The sequence below is a fragment of the Castor canadensis genome, chromosome 3, assembly GCF_047511655.1.
Source record: "Castor canadensis chromosome 3, mCasCan1.hap1v2, whole genome shotgun sequence".
Classification (NCBI taxonomy): domain Eukaryota; kingdom Metazoa; phylum Chordata; class Mammalia; order Rodentia; family Castoridae; genus Castor; species Castor canadensis.
In genome coordinates this window covers 190483879-190508789 of record NC_133388.1, presented here as the reverse complement: position 1 = coordinate 190508789, position 24911 = coordinate 190483879, and the positions used below count along the sequence as shown (strand labels likewise).

The 24911-nt window shown below is 50.7% G+C and overlaps 1 protein-coding gene and 1 long non-coding RNA gene across 7 annotated transcripts in view; one reads left to right on the top strand and one right to left on the bottom strand.

Annotated features, from left to right (window-relative positions):
* Window positions 1–24911, top strand: part of St3gal1 (ST3 beta-galactoside alpha-2,3-sialyltransferase 1) — a 90217-nt gene that overhangs the window by 10310 nt on the left and 54996 nt on the right. For 3 of the 6 annotated variants that reach the window (XM_020174460.2, XM_020174462.2, XM_020174461.2), the window contains exon 2: window positions 8188–8322. The exons of 2 other annotated variants lie outside the window; for them this stretch is intronic. The gene's annotated coding sequence lies outside the window, so the exon portion shown is untranslated. Of the gene's footprint in view, window positions 1–6787; window positions 6941–8187; window positions 8323–24911 lie in introns of all 6 variants that reach the window. One more of the 6 variants, XM_074069264.1, reaches the window with a different exon arrangement.
* Window positions 9509–13981, bottom strand: LOC141421748 (uncharacterized). Its single transcript, XR_012446450.1, has 3 exons — window positions 13664–13981; window positions 13103–13184; window positions 9509–10411 (listed from the first exon to the last, which is right to left on the bottom strand). It is a non-coding gene; the product is annotated as an uncharacterized lncRNA (long non-coding RNA).

Here is a 24911-nt window from a genome sequence, read left to right as displayed (position 1 = left end):
AGAGCCTGCTGCTGTTTTTCTGTCTGTCTGTGACACAGAACGGATGCAAGCCCTGAGGACTACAGAATTTTATGCATGAAATTGATCTCGTCCGATGTCAACTGTCAAACACTGGGCCAGCCATGGAACCAGTTTGGAATATGGAAAAAGGCTGTGTGGTTGCAAACTCGCCCCTGGGATGGAGTCTGGCGTTTTTCCTCTTCTTCCCCCAGCTGTGGAATCCTAATAAGTTACGGAGGTTGCACGCTTAGATAGCGTGAATCAAAGAATCATGAGATCTTAGCTTTCGCAAAGAGCCTTAGCGGTGTCCTTGTCTGACCTTTTCCTGCTCCAGCACTTCAGTAATGCATCTCATTGAATCACTGATTCGTTCAATGAAAGTACTGGTTCTGTCACTTCCTAGCCGTCAGATCTTGAAGGAGTTGCTTAACCTTTCTGTGCTCTGTTTCCTCATCTATAAAATAGGGATTGTGCCGGATGGTGACTCAACATCAGTAATCCTCAGGAGCAGAGAGCAGGAGGATCACAGTTCATGCAGTTCGAGAGACCCTATCTCAAAAAACCCATCACAAAAAAAAGGGTCGGTGGAGTGGTTCAAGCAGTAGAACACCTGCTTAGCAAAAGTGAGACCCCGAGTTCAAACCCCAAATGAGTAAATAAATAAAAATAGAGATTGTAATAGCACTACCCCCAGGAGGAGTTGCTACTTGAGGCTAGGGGAAGTGTGGCTAAATACATGCTCTGTGTAACCTACCATGGTTGTCATCATTCCCACGTAGAATCTTCTTGCTCAACCTCCCCAGACCCATTTTCCTTGCTGAGACTGCACGAGGTTATCCTGCTCCTGCCCTATTGAACCCTTCTGGTGACAGGGAGCTTTCTGACCCACTAACCTGTAGGTTAAAAAGCTCATCCTCACATTGCTTCCTAGGTGGGCTTCCTGGAGGAGGCGGCATGATGGTGCCCTCCCTTGCTATCTAAATTTAAGCCTGGGAGCCTTGTCTGGGTTTGGGATGCTAGGGTGTGGTTGCTGGACATCACAGGCAGGTGAGATATGAGAAAGACTCAGGACCCCAACCCTTATTTCACATTTAGGAAGATGCTCCCACAAGGCCCTACTGCACCTCAGTGGCACTGTAGTCCCTGTCCTGCTGCAGTGGCTCCCGAGTCCTCGTCACACAAGAGCAAGAGCCAGGTGGAGCAGTCCTGACTAAGACCACCAGGCTCCTTCCAGGACCCCTGCTCCACTGGACGGTTCCCACCATGTGGTCACCACAGGTCCTGGCACCCCTCCTGCCTGACTTCTTTGCCCCACCCCCACCCCAGGCAGCTGTACATTGGACTCCTTGCCTTCTGGTGTTCATCCATCTGTCCTTTTTCGTCTTGAGTGTCCGCCCAGGAAATGTCACATGCTGGACGTCTGGACTCATCTCACCTTCTAGACAGGGCTAGGGATTGGCATCGTTAATCACATTTTGACAGTTGCAAGATTGAAGCTCGAAGGCCCAGGGCAGATGGGAGGGTTGGGCAGGTGGGGCGTTCTGTGTGTGTGTCTGCCGGCTCACCACGGGATGTGCTCATCTCGAAGGTTCGGGGAACCAGGGCATCAGGTGCCCTCTCATACTGACAGCCCTCCGCCCACCCCCATCCATTTTCCTGAACTGAGGCCCCCTCTCCTCCATTGAGCCACACTTCAGAGGGCTATGAATAGGACAGTGGTGGCATTCTAGATGACCTTCGCCAGATACAGACTTTGTGTGATATCAGCCCTGCCCTTTGGTCCAAGGGTTCCATGGTCATTAGACAAGGCTTTCTTCCCCCCCCCCATGTTTTTCTTCTTTCCTTCTTTTTCCTCTCCACAAAATTAGGTTCACAGCACAGATCTGTGCCCTTTGATTATGCTGAGGACAGACACTTCTGTGTGTCACAGGTCCCCCAAGACAGCACAGGGCCTAGTTCCTGGCACATACCAAGCAGCACCTGGGCCCAGAGCCCGGCGGCCACAAAGACTACTGCCACCTGGCCCTCTGAGGGCCGGTTCAGTTCACCCCAGGGGAAGGCCAAGGGCACTGCCTGCCTGGGAAGGCCTCGATGGGAAGAGCACTGACTCTGAAGTATCCAGGCCACTGCTTCTTAGCTGTGGGATCTCTGAATCCCAGCCTCACTTTCTCATCTGTGCTGGGGGATAAGGGATGCCACTAGTTTCGTTTGTGTCAATAAATAAGATGGAAATAAGATAGGCAGGGTAAGGGGAGTCTCAGAGAAGTGCCAGACTTCAGGCCCAGGCTCAAAAGACAGTGGCACCTTCCCAAAGCCGCATTTGAGGGTGGAGAGGGTGTGTGGACGGCGAACCCCAGGAGGAGGCTCAGTGACCAAGTGTCACCTTCCCACTCGTGGTTGGGAGCAAGAGGGCCTAACCAGGTGAGTGTCAAATGCCTCTGGGCTCACAGTGGTGAGTGGCAGCAAGTCTCTTCATGCAGATCGAGTGCTCAGCCCCACAGCTGGGTAGGGAAGCTACTGTGTGAGGGTCACAGAGCTTGGGACAGAGGATTGACCATCTGACCCGTAGCTCAGGTGGGCTCTGCTGAGTCACGTCTGCAGTGTTTGCTCTGACATGAGAAGAATAGGTGACTTCATCTCTGGGGCTTGAGGATAGATTATGCTTGAGTGCAGCGAAACTCGGAATGGAACATGACTTGGAGGTTTGCACTCTGGTGGCCGAGAGAATGGGGAACTATGCATTGCAGCAGGGAGCAGGAAACAGAGGCACAAGGTGCCTGTGGCTCACCTCACCACATGGTCCTGATCATAGCTGATGTTTTCCGCTTGTCTACCCCTTGCCCTGGAAAGATGAGAACAGAAAGCCATACCCACTATGCTTTCTAACTTGCATAAATAATCCTGTCATTCTCATAGTCCCCCGAAGGCAGAGACTTTTATCATGGCCATTACACATCATGTCCCTGCAGAGCTGCCCCTGCCTTTGAACTCAGGACACCTCAGTGCCAAGCTTCTGAGCACACGTTAGATATCGTGTTCAGGCAGTCCTGACTTTGACTCTCACCTCTGCCACTTTTTATATGGCCTTGGGCAAATTATGGGTTCTTGTAGACCCTCAATTTCCACATCTGTGAGATGGGGCTAGACCGCCAGCCTTGGAGGACTGCACATCAGGATGGAGAGAAATCACACCAACGGGATACTTAATGTGGCGTCAGCCTCCATGCCCAGATCAACCCTTGGCAACTGTTGATAAGGATGAGCTTCCTGGCAAAGCAGCCAGACCTCAGCATTTGACCTTAGGACTCAGAACTCCATTTCGGCTAAAGGACTACAGTGTGCAGAGCCTCTCTCAGAGTGGTAGGCTTCAAGTCAGAGCACAGCTTTCCCAGCTAACAAGTGCACGGCCTTGCTGCCTGATGCTCTGGCCTGTGCAAGAGCCTCGGGGCTTCCGTGAGGGAGGTGCAGAAGCACTCAGAGTGGCCGTCATCTGTCATCTGACTCCGCATCAACCCTGCCCTGGGCCCCACTTACACAGTCTTTTCTAGGTCATCTCACCACCAGCCCTCGCTCACTTCTGGCTTCCCTGCTTCCTGCTTCCTCTCGGGCTCTCCCTTTGCAAACTGACCTGGACAGACAGTCTCCGTGGGGTGTGACTCCCATCTCTGAGAGCATCATGGTCAGGACGGAACTCTGGTTAGGAAGCCACACACTTGTAAACGCACAGTCCTCGGAGGGGTACAGGATAATACGTTTCGTTCGTCTGAGCTTACATCTGTCCCCACACAGTGGCCTTCCCAAGCACAGAGCCCAAGAGTTTACTGATGTCCCCACCAGAACAGAGCACGGAGCTAGCCACTACTCAGGCCAAGACTCATGTGAAGTAGGTTTTTAGTTCTGGACATTACACGTGTGCTCAGTTATCCGTTACTTTCCATCTCACGCACCGTCAAACCTCTGCATCCTCATCTTCAGAGTGATAAAAGCGACAGGCCCACAGTGAGGACTGACAGAGCCTTTGACTTTGGTACAAAGGATTCGGTTTGCAAAGTGCTGGTAATCCTTAAAAATAGAATCTGCCATTCCTACCACTAGTTTTATGTTATCATTATCAAAGTGATTTAATGTTCATTTTTATTCCTTTCGTTTTCAACACAGCTCTGTAAAATAGCTGAGCAGGTATCTTTTGTGCCCTACCAATGAGCAAGTCTGAGAGGAAGGCGGCTTTTGTAAAACCACACACCTTGACTGGACCAGCCTCCGAAGCATGCCACACCGTTTTGGAGCATAACCTGTCCACAGGTCTCTGAGGAAAGAGTCCTGTGATGTACAGGACTGTGATGACAGTAGCATGTGGCCAGACAGTGGGGACACTTACTCAGATAATTATTTTCCACTTGGAAGGGGAAAGCTATGATTTAGTAAGCAAACTGACTACTCCTGCAGGGTTGCCATGGAGTTGTATTTCCAGTTCCCTGCCTAACCCAAGAAGGAACAAAATTGGAGAACAGAATCTCTTACGAGACGTATTGCATTCTGTTGTGCAGTAGAAGGGAATGGCAGGTGGCACAAGGGGGCTGTGAATGGTGGATGCACTGATGGCGTCAAACAAGGAATGATTTCTAGATCCCGAGCGGGAGAAATAAGGACATAACTGTGGTTTGTTTGGCAGGAATTTGGCCTCATCTATGCTCCAGCTAGAGTTGGTAGCCATGTTTCTTGCCTCCAAGTCTCTGGGTTGAAACCCAGCAGCTCACTGTGCTGAGTTCTGGGTTGGTACTTACAGCTGCCAGGTGAATAGATAGGGAAGAAAGGGTGAAGGAACTGGGACGGGATGACGGGAAGTCTGCTTGGAGTGGGAAGAACACAGTCTTCACAGACATCACCCTGCTGTCCAGCTGGGTGATGGGCGAGCCACCTCTCTGGGACTTGGTTTCCTCATTTCTGGTCTTGGGGAGTCATTGAGCTTTCCTGCCCCTCCTTCCCCCAGAGAAAGGACAATGCCTGATTTGTCCTCCTCGTATGGCTCCTGTGTCTGAACACACTCCAGAGATGTCTCAGTGGTGAGGAGTTGGTTGTTATCTTTAATTGGTAGCACTCTTGGGAGGGTTGGGGAAGTGGCAACTAATGCAGAGCCCCGATGGCTTCGACATGGCATTTCAGAAAAGGTCTTCAGGGCTTTTGTTAAAAACAAAAGGCAAGGGAAGTCGAAGCAGCTAATTAGGCTATTTCTGGTACAGGCAGGGGAAAGACAGCATCTTTGGCTTCTGTGTGTTTAGCACCCCAGCGCTGTGTTAGGGAAGCTGGGAAACCGGGGCTGTGGCAGGTGAGGTGACTCTGAGTGCCAAGTTCTAGTTTTTAAAAAATCCCTGGTTGCTTACCACTTGGGGTTTGGAATCCAGTGCAATTGCCAATTTAATTTTGTTTTTTTGAAGTCAACTCAAGACCATGGAAAGAATTGGTTTAGATTTGTGTATTGCTCCAAAGAGAATTCTGGAGTAATTAATTGGAGATCACCAGGCCAGGCTGTGGAGTCAAGAGTCCTGAGGCTTGGTGGGGAGCAGGGCTCTGTGTCTCTGATTTCCGCCTTCTGTTTTAAGGTATAGAAGAATTATAGTACATAGCTGTGCCTGTGCATATATGCATTCCATAAGCTACACTTAACATATGGCCCAAATTCAAGTAGACGCTCCTGCTAAGTTATAAACCAGACACATCCTAATTGATTCTTGGAGATCCATCTCTTGTTCACTCACTCATTTGTTCATTCTTCCATTGGACGATCACTGATGAGTGTCTTCTCAATAGTGTGCATACAATACAATTTTGTACAATACAATAGCCAGTTGGGGTGGGGGTAGGGAAATCCAGCCATGGTAAAAGCACAGTCCTCCCCCATCCTAAGAGGCTTAGTCTAGTGAGAGCAACTGAGGGTGGGATTGGGGTAAACTCGGAATGCAGGAAGGGGTGATGAGTGGACATAAGAATGGGACATGAACAGGAAGCCATGGGTGCTCCAAGGTGAGGCCACTTCCCAGCTTGGAGCTTGGAAGGGGATCCGTCAAAGAAAACATCTTGGAAGTGCCATCCCTGATAATTGCTTTGTGTTCTCTCCTACAAGATGTAGTGACTGGGGCTGGGATGTAGCTCGGTGGTACAGCGCTTGCCTAGCATGCGTGAGGCCCTGAGTTCGATCCCAGCACCAAAAAAGAAAAGACAAAAAAAAAAAAGATGTAGTGACTGGCATTCTCCCACATGGCAAGCTGTGCGGGGCGGTGCAGGGGTAAGGGAAGCTATCAGGCCTATGGCAGTGCTCTGCGGATGCAGCATGGAAGATGCTGAGAACTTGGAGCAACAGCAGCCCCACCATATCTGGGAGTTGGAGTAGAGGGGTCTCTGAAAGTGCCTTTGAAGTCTGAAGGGCGTGCGGACAGCACAGAGGGAGAGGAGATGGCGAAAGCCTGTTACAGAGGTGGCTAGTTACAGTTGCCAAGATCCCACTGGCTGCTGCTTGGGAGGACAGGCTTAGAGAAGGCTGGGGCTAGTACTGCTTTCCTTGAACACTTACATTCAGACCGGGCTGGGAGACTCTTGCATCACTCCAGTCCCTCTGTGTGTTGTCCGTGTAAACATCCTGCCCGCTTCAGGAGCTCCAAACAGACTCTGTTTATAGTTAACACCATACATGACTTCCGGGTTTCTTTCAGAGAACTGGGTTTGGTTGGACACTCACCCTTGTCCACTCTTTGTCTGAAACAGCACTGGTCTCCCTGTCCTCTTGTTCCAGCCCTGCCCCCAGCATACCTGGCCCTCCCGCCAAGGTGTACTTTGACCATAATGCGTGGCTATGACCTGCTGTGAAGTGGTTCCATGTGTGTGTGGGTGTCTTTTAGCCTTCTCTGCAGAACCCACAGCTCCTACCCTCTGGACTTCCGACACTGTGAGTTGGCGAGTATTGATCTGGTCTGTAAAACTTGGTTGGAGCTCAGTTGCCTATTATGGTCTCAAGCCCTAATCTGGGGTGCAGCTGGGGTGGTCTGGGAGCTTGGAGCCTCTCCAGACTGTTTCTTGTCCTCTCTGGTGTTGGCTCAGGCCTCTTAATATGGTGGCAGAATGGGTCTCAGCAGCAGAATGGAGGTGGTGCTTGATACAGAAGCTCTTTTCTCTTGGAGGCAGTACTGGGAGTTGAACCCATAGCCTGATGAATGGTAAACATGCGTTCTACCATTAGGCTGCAGCCCCCAACCCTTGCATAAACACTTTTTAAGCCTTCATTTGTGTCCTTGTGCCATTGGCCAAACCAAAACCAAGGCCAAGCTCAAATTCAAAGGGTGGAGAAGTGGACTTGACCTCATGTTGGGAGGGCAGGCAAGACCACATTGCAGAGGGCTGTGCATACAGGTGGCGCCACTACCTCAGTGCCATTAGGATGGAAACATTGGGTCTGACAGCAGTGGCGCTGTTTCTGTGTGGCCTGTACATCACTTACTGCCTTTTACTCATGGAGGCTCGCCAAGGGTCAGTTGCCAATCCATGACATGGGACAAATTTGGGTGATGGCCTCAGTGATGTCAGAAGACTATAGGGGAGAAGCACATGGTGTGCACATCTCTGGAGCTGGGACCAGGGAGTGCTCTGTTGAGTCTTATTGTCTCCAGAAGGAAGCCTTTTCCCATCCCGCCTTGTCCGGAGGGCTCCCTGCTCCATCTCATACCTTCACTTTCACTTATATGTACTTGTTTTACCTGCATCTTGGAGATATTTTTCCCATCTTTGGTTTTTGCCAAAATGACATTTCATGTGTACTTTGCTAAAATGGTGGCTGAAATCTCATGTTTTCTCATCCTTTTAGACTGAATTGGTCATTTCCTCTGTGGTTTTCCCAAAAGTCCCTCAGATCCTGTGGCCCATCAGCCTAAATGATCTGTTCCTTTGTCTATTTCTACCCCTGCTGAGCTGCTTTGGGGGAGTGAGTGTGTCACTCACTGGTCCTTCTGCCTTTCCTTTCTGCTCTGACCATGGGACAGAGCTGTACTGTTGAAGACCTATGTGAGGTGTGAATGTTTGGGTGAGCAAGTGGACCGCTGGGGTGGCCGCCTTGTCATCATCTTGAGTCATCTTGGAAAGGCAGTGCATGGGGTAAATACCAAAGCTGACTTGCACTTCCCGTCTCCCTTCCATGTTCAGATTCCATCTTAGGAGCTGCAAATGGCAGCAAGAGGCCATCAGCCTTTGCAGGGGCCGTGGTGAGCAGCACTCGGAGCTGTGGGTAGGACAGTTCCATCTGTGGATCAGACATGGACAGTCACCCAGCCATCTGAGGTGAGTAACTAACTGATCTCTCACCCATGTGAGGGAGACAGTCTGTCTTTTCCAGACTCTTCCACGGCTTATGTGGTGGGGGAGGGGAGATGTCGTCTGGTTTCTCGGTGTCTTTGTGGCATGGCCCACTCCCCCAGGATACTCCATGGAAAAGAGTGCCATGTAAGGGGAACACATTCCCTGCTGAATTCCCTTTCCACAAAGACAGCCTGTGAGATCTCGTGAAAACTGATCAGTAAATGCTTGGGTCGGGACTGTCCTTCCCTGACAAGTAGCTGTCATCCCGGAGAAGACCTGTCAGGATGTTCTGTTGCATTCTGGAGCATGTTTCAAACCATGGCCCTTGGGGACAAATCTGACAAGATTCACTTGCTGTGTGTCCTGTATATCTAGATCTGAAAATGGCCTGTGGAATTGGCGTTTGTTGATGAGTCTTGGTGCCTCTCTGGGGACAACAGTGTAGAAACCAAGATTTGTCCCTAGGTTGTTTATTGCTGCTGGAGTAGCCTTGCTGCTAGGGCCTCTGAGCATACAGCTAGGAAGTGTGTGTGTGTGTGTGTGTGTGTGTGTGTGTGTGTGTGTGTGTGTGAGAGAGAGAGAAAGAGAGAGAGAGAGAGGGAGAGAGGAAGTGTGTGTGTGTGTGTGAGAGAGAGACAGAAGAGGAAGAGAGAGAGAGAGGAAGTGTGTGTGTGTGAGAGAGAGAGAGAGAGAAGAGGAAGAGAGAGAAGTGTGTGTAAGAGAGAGAGAAAGAGGAGGAGAGGGAGAGAGGAAGTGTGTGTGTGTGTATGAGAGAGAGAGAGAGAGAGAAGAGGAAGAGAGAGAGGAAGTATGTGTGTGTGTGTGTGTGTGTGTGTATGAAAGAGAGAGAGAGAGGAGGAAGAGAGAGGGGAAGTGTGTGTGTGTGTGTGTGTATGAGAGAGAGAGAGAGAAGAGGAAGAGAGAGGGGAAGTGTGTGTTTGTGTGTGTGTGTGAGAGAGAGAGAGGAGGAAGAGAGAGGGGAAGTGTGTGTGTGTGTGTGTATGAGAGAGAGAGGAGGAAGAGAGAGGGGAAGTGTGTGTGTGTGTGTGTGTGTGTATGAGAGAGAGAGAGAGGAGGAAGAGAGAGGGGAAGTGTGTGTGTGTGTGTGTGTATGAGAGAGAGAGAGAGAAGGAAGAGAGAGGGGAAGTATGTGTGTGTGTGTGTGAGAGAGAGAGAGAGAGAGAGGAGAGAGGGAGAGGAAGTGTGTGTGTTGGGGGGTGGGGTGGGCACGCACACAGACACATATTTATTCACAAACATATATATATCCATACACAGCCTCTAGAGCTCTCTAAACTGACCTGTCTACATAGTAACCCCTCAAGCATTCACACTGATGATGCTAGAACCTTCTTGAAATTCAGGTCGGTCTTGATGCTCAACACCACATTTATGAAGCTATGGGTCATACCCTATGTTAGACCCTTCATTTACTGTTACTGCTGATGTCAACCCAGGGGGCCCACGTACAGATGAGAAAACTGAGACCCTGGAGATCTAATATACTTGTGCCAAGTTACACAGCTAGTGGCAGTCCACAGTGAGTGCCTGTCTGACTATGGCATCCTATCAGAAGGTCCAAGCAGACATCAGCAATTCAGGAGTAAAAACAGAGCAGTAGGTGAGGGAGTGTTTGTCCCCATGGCCAGACATCTCTAGCTTCTGCAGTGACAAGGCAGCTGAAACGTGTTGATGGATGCCTCCTCCATCCCTCCTTCCCTCCCCAGGAGCCACGTGTGGTCGGTATCATAGATGCACGCACAGATGCACAGGTGACGTGGCATGTGTGAACCAGCATTGCTATAGGGGTGAGTGAATGCTGTCCTGTGCTGGCACAGCCCTGGATCAGAGTTGGGGTGTGATTACAGACGGCCTCTGATGAGCTAGCATTTCATCTCTTGCCCTGGGGTTTTCCGGGCAGAGCTGCATTAGTGTGAACGCCTTGACAATCACAGAATCCGTGTGGTGTGCGTGCTGGATGAATGCTAGTTTCACTCCGCATCGACAAGTGTTTCTGGGCTCTTCTGTGTTCCAGGTGCTGTTCTAGGCAAAGACCTGAGGACTTTCCATCCTAGCCAGAGGTGGGGAAGGGGAAGAGGAAAAAATACACGTGTGGGTGGCCGGATAGGGAAGGGGGACCAGGGGAGGACACAGCAAAGGGCAGCCAGGGTCTGTGTCCCACTGCTGATGGGCGAGAATCAGAACTGGGGAGATCTGAATGAGGGTGGGGGCTGCTGGTCAGAGGTGAGACCAGGCACATGTCCCCTCTCCAGGGGACTGCAAACTCCACAGAGATCCAGGCCTGTTTTGCTCCCAGGCAGAGTCACATGCACAAAAGCTCTCAGGACTCAGGCATTTCCTCTAAAAATAACAGGCCATGTTATCAGCTGGCCCAGGGACAGACTGCAGGCCCAGGCGCTGTGCGGGGGGCTGAGATAAGAGGACATCCTGGCCATTGTCAGATATCTTCCTGGACAGCAGGGAAGGGCTGGTGGAATTTCCCTTGCTGATAACCTTTGAGAGGAGAGCAACAGTTGCAAGAGCTGGGTCCATTTCCCTGGCATTGAAGAGCGGTAGTAAAGCGTGCCTCTGAATGTCCCAAAAACTGTCAGGTGGTGAAGGACTAACTTGTACAGGAGTTCAAGGGAGGTATCCAAGTGAATGAGTGAAAGGAAGAGGGAGAGAGCTTTCCCTTTAGCGTGCTTTCTCTGCTAATTAATTTATTAATTAATTAGCTCTTTCATTCTCTCACTCACACAACAAGAACTCCTGAGTGCTTCCAGGTGCTTTGCTGAGCCCTGGAGGAAAATGGGTGAGACAGGAACTAAGTCTTCAAGGTACTAATAACTTAGTAGGAGAAATAGATCAACTCATTAGCAGGTACAGCCGGTGCACTCCTGCTTTTGTGGGACCTCTTTGGGGAAAAATGATACAAAATCATGAATTTAAAGTAGGGTGCCCTGAAGGAGCTTCAGCTTTTTTTCACCAAGGAAAGTCCTTGGTGAATTTTTGTCTTCAGGGTGGCTGCAAAGCTTTCTCTCCTAGGTCTCTAAAGCCTGCAGAGGAGCTGGGCACAAGGGGCTGTGTCATGCCAGAGGCTGTATAGACACTAGGCAGAAAGGTCACTCTGAGGGCATCAGTGATCTGGAGTTGGGGTCCTCTGGGTCCTTGTTCTCAGGCTAATAACATAGGGGAAAGACCCTTGCTCTTCCTAGTGCTGCTGGAGTTCTAGAAGGCATTTTCCATATAATCTGATCTGGCTATCCCACTTCAGGGACTGTATCCTCAGGACCAGCTGAAGTGTAGAAGTCCTGGCTGAATATAGGTGGAGTATTTGTAAGTATTTACATAGGACTGGTTGTGAGTCATTCATTTCCAATAGCCCTACAGACAGCCCTCATAGCCACCTGGGAGCTAGTTGCCACCATGTCCCTGTTTTATAGGTGACAGAACTGAGGCACAGAGTAGCTAAGTACCTTACCCACAGGCACACAGCACATAAGTAGAGGTAGGCTTTAAAACTACTGCCTGTTTCAAGAGACTGGTCCACTAGCCGTGCTGCCTTCCCATGACCCTTGCTGCTTAATTCTTGTATATTGTGCTTATAGGGTGTTTCTGATACACTGAAAATACCCCAAAATGGCCAAGATTGGAACAGTTCTTAGAATGGAATAGTTTATATTATGTATATAATTTTTTTTGGTGGTACCGGGATTTGAATTCAGGGCCTGCCTAGCAGGTGCTCTCCCACTTGAGCCTGCATTTTTTGCTTTGCTTATTCTTGAGATAAGTTCTCACTTTATTCCTGAGGCTCGCCTAGGCCTCTGTTCTCCTATTTGTGATTCCCTGTGTTGCTGGGATGACAGGGGCACAACATGGAGCCCAGCCATTGGTTGAGATAGCGTCTTGTGAATTTTTTGCCCTGGCTATACTTGAACCACAATCCTCCCAATCTCCACCTTCTAAAGTGGCTTGGATTATAGGCTTGTGCCATTGTGCATGGCTGAATGGGTTGCATTTGATGCACACTAAAGAGTTTTTATCAAGACAGTGGAATGCTTTGCATATTAGGTGATGAGATGGAAACCTTCCTTTATGTACACAGAGCAAGTAAGACTGAGGATTAATAGCGCTGAGTTCCATCCCAGCCTTTTGCACCCTCTGCTGGACTGTTGACAGGCTCATCCACCCACACATCCATTCAATAGGTTTGTACTGAGAGCCTTGTTCCTGTCCCTATCTTGAGAAAACACAGCAAAGAACAGAAGCATGGTTTCTACGCTCATGGATCTCAATGTCCAGCCTTCTGTGTGTTCTGTGCCTGTGCTTGCTTCTTCCAAATTGCACTAGTTGTAACTCCCAGCAGCCCCTGGTGCTCCCCAGTGCCCTGGGGTCCTGCCCTATCTGTCGCCTCATTTGTAGACCAGACCAGGAAACCCACAGGCCTCTGGACTCCAGAGTGTGGTCTCCTTTCTGTTGCCAATTGGAAGTTTTGCAGGCATGACCTCATCCTTACCCTGCCAGGTACCTGACAGCTGAGACCAGGGCAGCCCACAGCAGTGAGCCCCTCCCAGGACATTCAAAGGTCTAGCTCTGGTCCACAGCCAGCTGGAGAGGGGCGAGCAAGGACCCTGACTGCTGCTCACCAACTGTGTGACCTTAACCTGCAGGGCCTGGTTTTCTTGATAAAATCGGACCCATCCCACTCCAAGGGAAGATGGATATACAATCTATTCATCTCATAGGGTTTAAGAGAGTGTACCTGGCATGTCCTTCTGTCTGACTCTCTCCTGCTCCGGGAGCACGGGTGGGTATTTCACTTTTCAGAGACTCAGTTTCCCCATCTGTAAGAAAGGAAATAAGTAGTGCCTAGTTGCTAGTGTTTGTGAGGGCTAAATGAAGTGATGGGTAAATTAGAGCCCTATTGTACTGTCCCTCATACTGAACCACACTGTGATAGGACATGGGTGAGCTGCAAGGACAGGAGCCACAGTCTCTTCCCTGGCAGCTTGTGAGGCTGTCTGTGGCAGCAAGACTTTCCTTCAGGGAAAATGGACATCCCAGTCAACCACCGTTGTCATGCCCAAGGGCCCTGACAATGCCAGTGTCACAGGAAGAAAGGGCCACCAGGAGTGTGGGAATGTCCTGTGCTTCTAGAAGCCAAGCCCCCAGGTTAAATCCTTCACAAGGACTAATTTTTATTCTAGACACATCCAGCTGATAAGCATGTGTTCCAGGACATCTGCCTGTTTCTTTCCTCCTTTCAATTTCCCTTCCCAGTGTCTCCGGGACAGAGTCCAAGTTCTGTAGTAGGAACACTTACCAAGGCTTGGGCTTCCCAGAGGTTCCCAGTCTCATCTCTGCTCCCCCTGACCCATTCTTGCTAATCACAGCAATCTTCAGAGCACTGTTCAGTGTGGCCTGAGTGCAAACCACACTTCCATACTCCTTGGGCCACCCTGGAAGCATGCTGTCTTGACCTGTAAAATGGGCAGAGAAGCTAATGATTGCTCAAGCCTCCAGAACTGAGTAAGTCCATATCCGTGCAAAGTGCTGAGGGCCCCAGAGATCGCATCATTCTCTGACAGCCTATTAGATACAGGACACATAGGTGTGGTTTTGCTATTCCTGTGGATACAGATGTGATGTAGATACATCCTGTGTCCTCACTACAGGCAGCATCCACTCAAATGAAGGCCCGGGTCCTTCTGGCCTGTGCTGCTGTCCACTTGGAAGGTGCTCCTTCTCCTGCCTTCCTGGTGAGTCATCTATTATCCCTTCAAATGTCATCGCACCTGTCCTGTCTTCTCAGAGTCCTTCCCCAATTTCCACCCTGCGCTCAGCCAGGGTGCCTCCCTTCCATCACTCCAAGCTCTTTGCATGCGCCTAACTTTCATCCACTGAGCACCCTGTCCTGTCGTGAATGGCTGTGTGCCAGGCTCATCCAGGAGCATACCATGTGCTTTATTCTCCTCAGGACTTACCAAGCACTCACCTGGGCCAGATCCATCTTTGCCTTTCCAGCACTGAGAAAGGGGGGTGGGCCAGGTAGATCTTTGCATTTCCAGTGCTGACAATGGTGATCAGAAAGCAGGCACAGCTTGTCCACCAGTCTCAGCCCCACACCAGCCCAGCTGCAGCTTCTGTTAACATGGTGTGCAGCGAGCTGGGCAGCTGTGGGCTGGGCAGACCCCCTGGGTTCACTACTCTCTTCTTGAGCTCTCTCAGGCACGGGTCCTCTCCACACTCCTCTGACTTCCGCCTTCTCTTTTGGAGAATGGAAAATGGAAGATCCAGTAAATGGAAGATCCAGTTTCTGTGGCTCAGGGTCCTTTGACTTTGGCACTGGCCCCTGCTCTGTGTAATTCACTGCTCCATCTGTCTGTATGCGAGCCAGAAAGCCAGCTGTTTAGACATCTGCAAACCTCCCACTAAATTAGGCAGCACACTGCTGCCTTTTCTGAAGTCAGTGGCCTGGTGAGGAGGAGGAAGGAGTTGGGCATGAACCTAAGCCAGCCTTCCTGCAATCCACTTGGCAAACATTCGTGCTGCATGCCGTCCCTCTCCAGAGGCTGTTCAGGGAAGACATGTTGCTCAATGGTCTTCATGCAGACACTCTCACAGACACTAGACTTGCCCTCTGTGCTGAGGAACTAGCCATTGGAAAAAGAGAAGGGAGGGAACGCCTTTGGGACAGGGGAAATGAACTTGCTCGACTATTGATCAAATAGAATAGAATAAGGCTCCAGGTGGGCGCTCACTCAGCAGTCACTTCCTGGGAAACAAGACCTTCTCTTCCCCACTGAATTGAATTCCAGTACACGGCTGAAGGAGGCTCATGCGGGGAGCATTCCTGGAATTGCCCTGAGACGATTCTTGGCTATATGGTTGTGTGATATTCCATCAAGTGACAGTGGCATTGAAGTCACCATCCATCCCTGTTGCTGCAAAGTTATCTGTAATACCTACGATCATTCTTGCCTTTAGCACTCGCCTTCATTTGAACCATGACCTTGGGATGACTTCCCAGGAGATAGTGAAAATGATTTGAGGATTTCTGCCACCTGTCCCCAATTGTGACTTTGCTCTGGAAGGAAGCCAGGAAGGGAGATTGGAGGATAGGAGCTGGAAGATGATCCTGTGAGACTGGGAGAGGGACCAGGGCAAAGCCCAGGAGGTCCCTCAGTGGCCGTGGATCATGTGACAGCCAGTGGATCTGCTTTCTTCTGGGCCCAGTGTCCAAGTCAGGGTGAACAGAAGTCAGGAGGAGGAAGCACGAAGGAAGAGATGGGAGGGTGCTCCTGAGGTCACAGAGAGACTATTCTTGCACTTCATTTCCTGGGGCTAATGTGTTGACTGGGGGCAAGAAGAGTTCGAGGCTGTGTGAATGTGTCCTTCACATAAAGCAGGGGCATGCAGGCTGAGCTATGTCCCAGCACTGGGGAGGCTTTTGCCACTTGGTAGGAGGGGGCCCAGGACACTCTACCTTCTGCCACAAGGACAGGCTGACAGTTGGCAGAAGAGCAGCCCTCTTAACTTGCCAAGAGGGTCCAGTGGAGGAACACCTCAGCAGGGTGTTTGGTGTGGAGAGCAGAGTCGTGTGGCAGCACGGGGCAGTTATTAGCCCTACAGGTCTGGGATCCCCTTCCACACTGTGACTGTCAATCATCCCAACTGGTCATGTCTATTACTGTGCATCCTATTAGATGTAAAAAAATGAAAAAATTAGATGTTTATTTCATCATCAAAAAACAGCAATAATCCATCACATGACAACATCAGTAGCATTTGAATGAGAAATGCTTAACCAAACAAAAATAGATTTAGCTAGAAGGGTGGTATTGCTTTACAAATGTCTTCAGGGTATGGCTTAAAGGACAGCAGCAGGTTCCCATCTCTGCCTCTGCTTCAGTCTGTTGTGAAATCAGATACCATCTGGCTTTGAGAATGAGTGACAAAGTAAAGGATGTCGGTATCAGTACAGAACTGGTTCGGACACCATGGACTTCCCAGAGGGCACAGATGATTTCCAGAGATGCCTGAAACATAACCTGACCTTCCTCCCTTCCTTCCTTTCTTCCTCCCTTCCTTCCTTTCTTCCTTCCTTCCTTCCTTCCTTCCTCCCTTCCTTCCTTCCTTCCTTCCCTCCTTCCTTCCTTCCTTCCTTCCTTCCCTCCCTCCTTCCTTCCTTCCTTCCCCTCCCCTCTCTTTCTCCTTTCCTTCCTCCCTTCTTTCCTTCTGCATTGCTGGGGATGGAAATGTAAGAACCACAGGTACATTGGTTAAGAATATGCCTTTTCAAGCAGGTTACCTGGGGCTCTGGTCCACCTACAGTAAGGCAAATGACCATAGGCAAGTCTTCTGTATGTCTCACTTCCGCCCTCTGTAAGATGGGATGATTAAATGAGTTAGTAGCACAAAGCTCCCAGAGCCAGGTACCAATGCCTCATAAGCTCTATATGTGTCCCTATCTACACATGTACACATGAACGCTATGTACTTACACGTGTACACATGCTGCACACATGTATATAGTATGTGCTGTGTAGTCATGTGTATTTGTTCTATATATTACATACACCACAAGCCCACTATGTGTTTTGAGCAAGTGTGGCTAAAAAATATAATAATAAAAAGTAAAAGAAGTTTCAAGAACAAAATCTTTAAATTCCCAGGTGCACATTACGCAGCTCAGTGGATGTGAAGAGGCTCTCACTCAGTCCCATGTTAGCATCAGTTGTGTTTAAATCATTGTGTGATCTGCTGAGTGTTTCCTTGCCCTTCATTTTGTGAAATATGCCTTCCCAAAAGTAAATGGTGCCCCCAAAAGCCAGGTAAAAGTGAATGTGCTTAATGAAAGTGATAAAGTGAAAATTTTAGAAGTGCTGAGAGACAGCCTGTCTTTAGCAGAAGTTGGGAGGTGTTATCAGAAAATCAAATCCAGCATCAGCAGTTCAGGACTGAACTCTGCATCCTGACCATGCCAGGTCTCCTGTGGAACCACACACCCGTGGATACTGAGCACCTACTGCACTGTACAGATACTAAAGCCAAAAAATAAAACAAAAAAAGATCTCACTGGTGACTGTAGCAGAGTCACTATTCAAAATATTTCTGAGATTCAGAATACTTAAGAGCCAGTTCTTACAACAGCATTTTGTCCTCGCACCCAAAATGAGGGATGCTGGGGACAGCCACCCATCTGTCAGGGATGCTGTATATAGCTTAATTGCAAATGCAGAGGTCCAGGTGAGAGGCCAGCTGTTGGGGCCCTGGGGACTGCAGACATCTGCCACCCTTCACTTTCCTGGAACCCCATCAAGGCTGGTAATGGCTCCTGACTACGTCTCCTGTTTTGCTGGCAAAGCAGCTGGCTTTGTTTAGCACCTGCTGGAGAACATCTGGCCAGGGCACCACTAAAGTCAAAGCGGGAACCCATGGCACTGGGCCAGGGATCCCAGAGAGCCCTGGATAGGCTGTGCATCTCACTGCGAGTGCTTTCCTAAAAAGCTCTGTCTGGAGGCACCCGGTGGGAGCCAGGCACAGGTATATGCATCCCCTCAGCCTCTGAAGTGCATCAGCTCCAATGAAAAGGAGGCTAATGAGGAGTGAGGGAGGCACCCTAGAGGCCTGCTGCCAGGTCCTTAGTGGGACATTCTAAGGAGACCTGCCACAGGAGGTTGGGGGATCAGGTCCCACTCTTCTTACCATTAATTCAATTAACAAACACCAGTGGAGGGTTTGGGAGGGCAGGCAGGGCTCAGAGAGCTCAGATGCTCAACAAAGTGACAAACTACATCCTGTGCCCACAGCCTAGTGGGGAGGTTTATCTGTGAATACAAGATTCCATGGCACATGGGAAGCTAGGACATTCTAGGAGGAGTAGAGTGAGGGGAGAGGGTTTAGGGATGTTGACCATGGGGGTGGCTGGGGCTGACTACACTGAGGTGAGAAAGATGAGCAAAGACTTGGAGGGGAGCCTTTATGCCCTCATGTGGACATAAAGGGAAACAATACAGCAGAGGGGACACCACAGTGAGCACTAGCCGGAAGAAGGACCTGGTAAACCTAAGCAGCAAAGCTCAGTTAATTGGACAGCAAGAAAGGACCAGTGCATGAGGCAGAGACGAAGAGCAGACAGGTTGACAGGTTGAAGGGGCTTTGCTGGCCCATGGTGACACTCTACACCTCCAACGGCAATGCTGTGTCTTCTCTCACTGGCTTCAGTGACTTCCAATTGACCTCTCTAGGAAACCACTCCAAGCCCATGCTAGGCTAGGATCCCTTTCCTGGGCTCCATGGCGTTCCCTGTGGGCCTCCAGCCTCACCCCCTCACCCCCCCTCTGCAGATGGAGGCTCCTCCCTGCCAGTCTGCCTCCCCCATTAGCATCGCCCTTTAGTTTTCTGTCCCATTCGATGGGACAGCCTAGGGTCCTAACTTCATGACCTCATGCCTTTGTTCAGGAACAGCACCCCCGCCTCTCAGCCCCAGGGACCCATCCCCAAAACTGTCATTTCTTTCTCTCTTCAGAACTTGAGCACATACTGCCTGGCATTTGCCTGTCAGATTCCTTCACTAGATGCTAAATTTCACAGGCGAAAACGAGTTCCACCCTGCCCATGTCACCTGCTATATGATGGCTGTGAATGAACTAGAAAGCCATTCCCTGGTGGCCCTGTTCCATCAGTGTGAGGGGTCATCACACCATTGCTTGGCTTAAAGGCAGTATCCCTGGCCCTGCCCAGCGCTCAACCCCTCTCCTGGGATCCCACACTGGTCTGCATCACTAGCTTACGAGTTGTAGCTCCCCATGCACCTTTGCACAGGCCCAACCCTTGCCTGGAGGCCCTTCCAGTCTGTCTCTTCGTCCAGTCCAACAGGGTTTCACAGGCTCTGACTGGATCAAAGCCACGGCCAACTGCCCCTACGCTCTATCTCGGTGGTGTGTTCTCACCGTGCAGCATTGGACTGGGAGGGTCCTGCCTGAAGTGTCATGGGGCTCTGGGTGGAGTGGCTCTCAGAGCATTCATGGTTTACAGCAGGGCAGCTGTCTGTACTATAAGGAACTGCAAAATATCTACTTTAGGTTTTTGGGCAAGACTGGCTTCTAACTACCCAGCTCTGCGATTGAACAGATGAGCAGGTGTGGCTGTGTTCCAGTGACAGACCCTTCATTTACAAAACCAGGTGGAGGCCAGACAGATTGGGCTCGTGGGCACAGTTGTCTTAAGTCCTGGGCTTAAATCCACGCAGACTGTCTAGGGAAACGGCTTATACGGCCCAATGTGCCCCTGTTTGCTAATTGCTTGTGTCCTCCTCACTGGACAGGGACTCTTCCAGGACTCAGACTATGCTATGGTCCGGATCTAGCATCGAGTCCACAGTTTGGGCCCTGATGTGTGAATGGATCGGTGAGTGAGAGGACGGCAGTCCTGTGGGCTCCGTGCCTCGTGACCAACACTGGGTCTTCCTCTTCTCCTGCATGCACAAAATGCTGGGGAGGGGTGAGACATGGTCTCTCTAGGGCCCCGAGAGTTAAACTCAATCCCCTCCCCATGTACACTGGTTCTGGAACAATTTAAGGAGCTATGATGAGGCTGGGCATGGTCCCCTAAGGGTGACTGGGTTGGGAGGATTCAGGCTCTCGGATCTGGTAGTGCCCCCCTTCTGGCAGTAGCCTCAGTTTTCTAAGCCCCCAGCCTTGTCAAGAGCCCATCTGGATTGGCTTCTCCAAGGAGCTATGATAGGGCCGGGGCAGGTGCAGTCGCTGAGCCATTCCCCAGGCCGCTGCTCTTCTGTCTCAGACCTGCCTAATGTGTGACCCAGGGCGAGTTCTCACGTGTCCTTCCGCAGAGTGTGTATGCAGTAGGAGCTGTTGTAAGAGCCCTGTGCACATGACTTCATTTAAATGTTGCAGCAACCAGGTGGTGGATGTTATCACTATTCTCACTTTACAAAGGGCAAACTGAGTCACAGAAAAGCTACTTGCCTGAGGCCAAGCAGCAGCTCATGGGCAAGCTGGGATTTGAACCTGTGCTCATAACCACCATGCCAAGCTGCAGGATTCAGAGCTTCAGGAAACCAGAGTGGATCCACCTCACTGCACACCTCCGTGCCCTTTCTCCAAATGAGGACGCTACTGCACAGAGACAGGGGTCTTCCCAAAGTCACACAGCATTCACAGAGGCAGCAATTGCAACTGAGTGATTGGATATTTAATTCAATGCTTGCTCTTTAACTGGTACCATTGACAAACAGAGGCAAAGTCTCTCTGCTTCTCTCTGCCCACCCCTACCCAGAGTAAAACAGCTCTCACCTAGTCCTTAGATTGCAGGAGGTGACAGCACAGATGTGCATCTCAGTTAGCGTAGAAGGCCCTGGACCTGGAATCGGTCACATCAGGAATCAAGAGTTAGTGCTCGGAGGACTTGGGCGAGTCTCCTCACCTCTCTGATCTTTTTCATGGGGCCACTGGGGACCCATGGCCCCATTGCCTGAGTTGATCTGCGAGCAGAGCCCGTTATCTGTCACTGTGCAGGCCATGGTGGAGCCCACCGTGCTCCAGGAAATAGCAGCATGCCTCGCCCGGCCCTCCATGCTAAACAGGAAACTTCATCAAAGCACCCAGTGGATGCCATTGGTGGGGCACAGGAAACCACCATGGGCTATTTCCACTCCAGGGCGGCGGCTGCTCGCTTCTTATTCTTCCTGTAATCGCAGGTTTCACAGCGGTTTCTCTGCTGCCCGAGAGCCCCAGCATTCTCTCTTTCCGTTTCTCTCTGGCTTGTAATTGTGTCTCAGGAAGCCACAGTCGTTAGGTCATGGCCCTCACTGTCTTCCTCTTGGAGACAGATGTCTGAGCGGAAAGGAAGACACAGCCCAATAGAAGCAAACTGTGGGATTAGACAAACCCCACAAGGAGGTCTCTGAGTGGAAATGATAACTGTACATGCTTGAGGAGCTTTAACAGTCTTCATCAGCCCTTTCTGCCTCCCCTCCTGTTATCTAGAACAATCTGCAGGCAGTGGCTGGTAATGAGTGATAGCTGAATGACTAGCAGAGGGTAAGGGTCCCTTGTGTCCAGAGATCAGGGCTGGGGCTGGATAGGTTCCTTGTGTTTTCCAAGGGTCGTTCTCAGCTGGAGAGTGTCAAAGTACAGGCTACCTGGGGCCCAGGCCTACCTTCCAGTTCAAGGTGACCTTGGAGAGAGCCGAGCTTTGAAGTGGTGGGGTTTGACCACCTGCAAAATACTAATGTCACCTGCAGGCAATTGTGTTCCTGAGGGCAGAGGTCAGAAACTCCATCTGGCAGACTATATAGGCTTGTGTCCTGCTCTGCCTTTTATTAGTTGATGACATTGGACAAGTTCTTAACCTCTCTGTGTCTCCAATTTTCCTCTGAAACATCAAGGTGATAATGATCCATCTAACCCTCACTCAAAGCTAAACAGTCTGTGTGTCCAGGGTCTTCACGGGAGCTGAGAGGGTCAGCCAGAGAAAATGTGCAGGAGTAATGGGGCAGAGAAGGTGTAGCAGTCAGTTGCTGCTGAGTAACAAACACAACATGGTGGCAGAAGAGCATCCCTTAGACTTCACGGGTCTGTGTGTCATCCGGTGGCTGTGTTTTAGTCTGTTAGTCAGCTGGCCCAAACCAAATGGTCATAGGCAGCCTTCTCATGATGCAGGGAAGAAGCTCTCAGAGTGACAGTCCCACAAAACCTGGTGGGTGTGGTTCAGAATGCAACCCACAGGCTACTGGCCAAGACAAGCCACATGACCAAGCTCAGCATTCACAAGGAGAAGAAACACTTCCACTCTGCAGGTGTACAAGGGAGGAGTGAATATTTGCCCATCCATCATGGGATCCAGTGCTGCTTAATTTGTGGCATGTTAGTTGAGGGCCTGTTGAAGCCCAGACTTCTGGACCCCACCCCAGTGTCTGACTCAGGAGCCTGAGGAGGCCTGAGAACTTGCATTTCAACAGCTCTGCTTCTGCTTATGGACGAGGCTTTGAACAGCACGGCCCCAACACCACAGAGGAGCCGTCAGCCAGATCCAACTCCCCTGGCAAATGAAGGGACACGAGTGCGGCCAGAGAGCAGCAGTCAGTAGAGGCACCAGGTGGCTCCTGGGAATGCTGGATGTGGATCACGCAGCACGAGGAGAGCCTGGTGAGCAGCCAGCCATGCTGCAGCTCTTGCTCTCGGGGAAGGAGGCAAAAGGGGAAATGGCCCAGGCTGTTTGGCCAGGGCTCTGGGTACAGTGGGCAAAAGATCCTGAGAGCCGGTGAACATTTGATGGGGCTGCTTTCAGGGCCTGTGCCCTCTTCTGCCTGCCCAGGGGATGAGTGTGGGCCAAAGCAGAGAGTGGGCTGCCTTTCCTGAGCCTGTTGGCCCCCACATGACAAGGACAGCCTCTATTGTGCAGTAGACAGCTCAAGCAATCTTGAAAGGTGGAGATGGGGGTGTCACTAGCAATGTCTATATTCTACATGAAGAAACTGAGTCCCAGAAACAGGGCCAGAGCAAGAGAGTCTAAAACTTGCACTTTGAGGAAATGCCCACTTTTAGGGTCAGCGTGCTGCTGTCTCCACAGGTGAGGAGGTCACGAAGGCCAAGCCAGCAGGAGAAACCAGCTCTCCACGCATTTCTTGTGGGCCCCAGCAGGACCCAGAACCTCAGTTCCTGTTGCATCTAAGAGCTTCAGTGAGAGGGGTGGGAGGCCCCTGAAGGGTGGGTGGAGCTTATACCTGTGCAGTCCCGGATTCAAATGCTAACTCCCACACTGGCCATCCGCCTGACTTCTGGTCAGTGTCGATGAAAGCAGATAGCCATCTAAGTTAACAGGAGAAGAGAAGGGCAATGGGATTTGATCCTGAGGGCCTACCATTGTGAATTAGAGCCCTGACAGAGAAGTCAAAGCAGGGTGGGAGTCCTCCCCTTGCTCTGTTGGGATGAACTTGAATGCATGTGGAGTGGGCAAGGTGTTTCCTTTGCCTCTGGACAAGGCCTCTCAGACTTCTCCTGCTGTGCCTTGGGCCACCATGAACTTTAGCCAGAATCTTTACCACTGGTCCTGGAGAGAGGACGGGAATGGTTACATGGCTGGGTGTGCCAAGAGTACCCCACGCTGGACAAGCACACTTCCTGTCACTCAGGCCTGCATCACTCCAAGCTGTGGAAAGTGTCTGTGTGCCTCCTTTGTTTGCCCTCCAAGTTCTCTCAACCCCTAGGGACAAGGTGGACTTCCAGAACCACTGGGCTGCTCAGTTGTGCACCTGCTGGAAGCTATTTGCCACAAAACAGCAACCCAAGGTTATGTCCTCATTGCTTCCCCCAACCCAGAGGAGACCAGGCTCCCAAAGCCAGGACCCCTCAGCCTGTCCCTGCAGCTCTCAGAGCTGCCTTGTGCTGGCCTTTTCGTAGTTTTCTGTTGTCCATGCTTGGTTATCTCCCAGGCACTCTGCAACACACGATTCTTACTCCCAGGGCAAATACATGCACACACACGTTCCACCCTACAAGCAGCTCAGCAGTCAGAAATCTGTAACCCAGAGACATCCAAGAAGATTCTCAGAAGCCCATGAGAGTTGACCATGCATTTGACCTGGAACCACAGTGGCTGGCAGTGCCATCCTGGTCTCCCCACTCCATCCACCTGTGCTAAGGCCCCTGTAACTGCTGGCCATGAACTACTGGTCCCCTTGCAGCACCTTGCAGCTGCTGATTTTAGCCTCACATTCTCACTTTACAGGGGAGGCACAGAGATGTCAGGTGTCTTTCCCAAGAGGGCCCAGCAGAGATTTGTCAAGAGCTGGATTCAGACTCAGCAGCTTGGCTGTGGGTCTGTGGCCACTGATGTGGTGTGAAGTATGCAGTTGTCAAATCAAACAGGTGAGGGACCACTTTCACCTGTGCCCCATTAGCAGCTGTGCTGCCTTAGACAAGGGTGGCCAATCTGAGCCTGGAAGTCTCAGCTATGCTGTGGAATCACAGCCCACTCCCAAGTGGGTACACAGTATTAGACTGAGATCCTCCTACCTCCACCTCCCCAGTAACTGGGATTACAGGTGTGTACCATGCTGCTCAGCTCCATTGGTATTTCTGATGATGCAGAATTGTCCACCCAGAAACATGTTTGAGCACACTATGATTTGCTTAGTAACTTCCTTAATGGAAAGCATGCACAAGCACTCTAGCATTTTGCTATTAAAAATAGCTCGATGATAAAGCTCTTTGGACACAAAACTGTCTGAGCAACTTCCTGGAATGGATTCCTACAAGGGAAATTCCAGGGTGGAAGCCGACAGCACTTTTTGAAGCTTTTGATACCCCCAGGTAAGTGTCCTTTTATGCGGGAGAGAGAGCTGGCAGGAAGCAGGCCCTCCAGCAGGGGCTCAGAGCATTTCTGCTGAACAAAAACTAAAACCCACATGCTTCTGACTCAGAAGGCAGCCATGGGCCGACTCGACATCCTTTCTGAAGCCGTGAGTCCTGATACTCTGATTTGAGTTTCACTCAGAGCTGGCACCACAAGGAGGCAGGTGTGGGGACACTCCTCCAGCAAGGCAG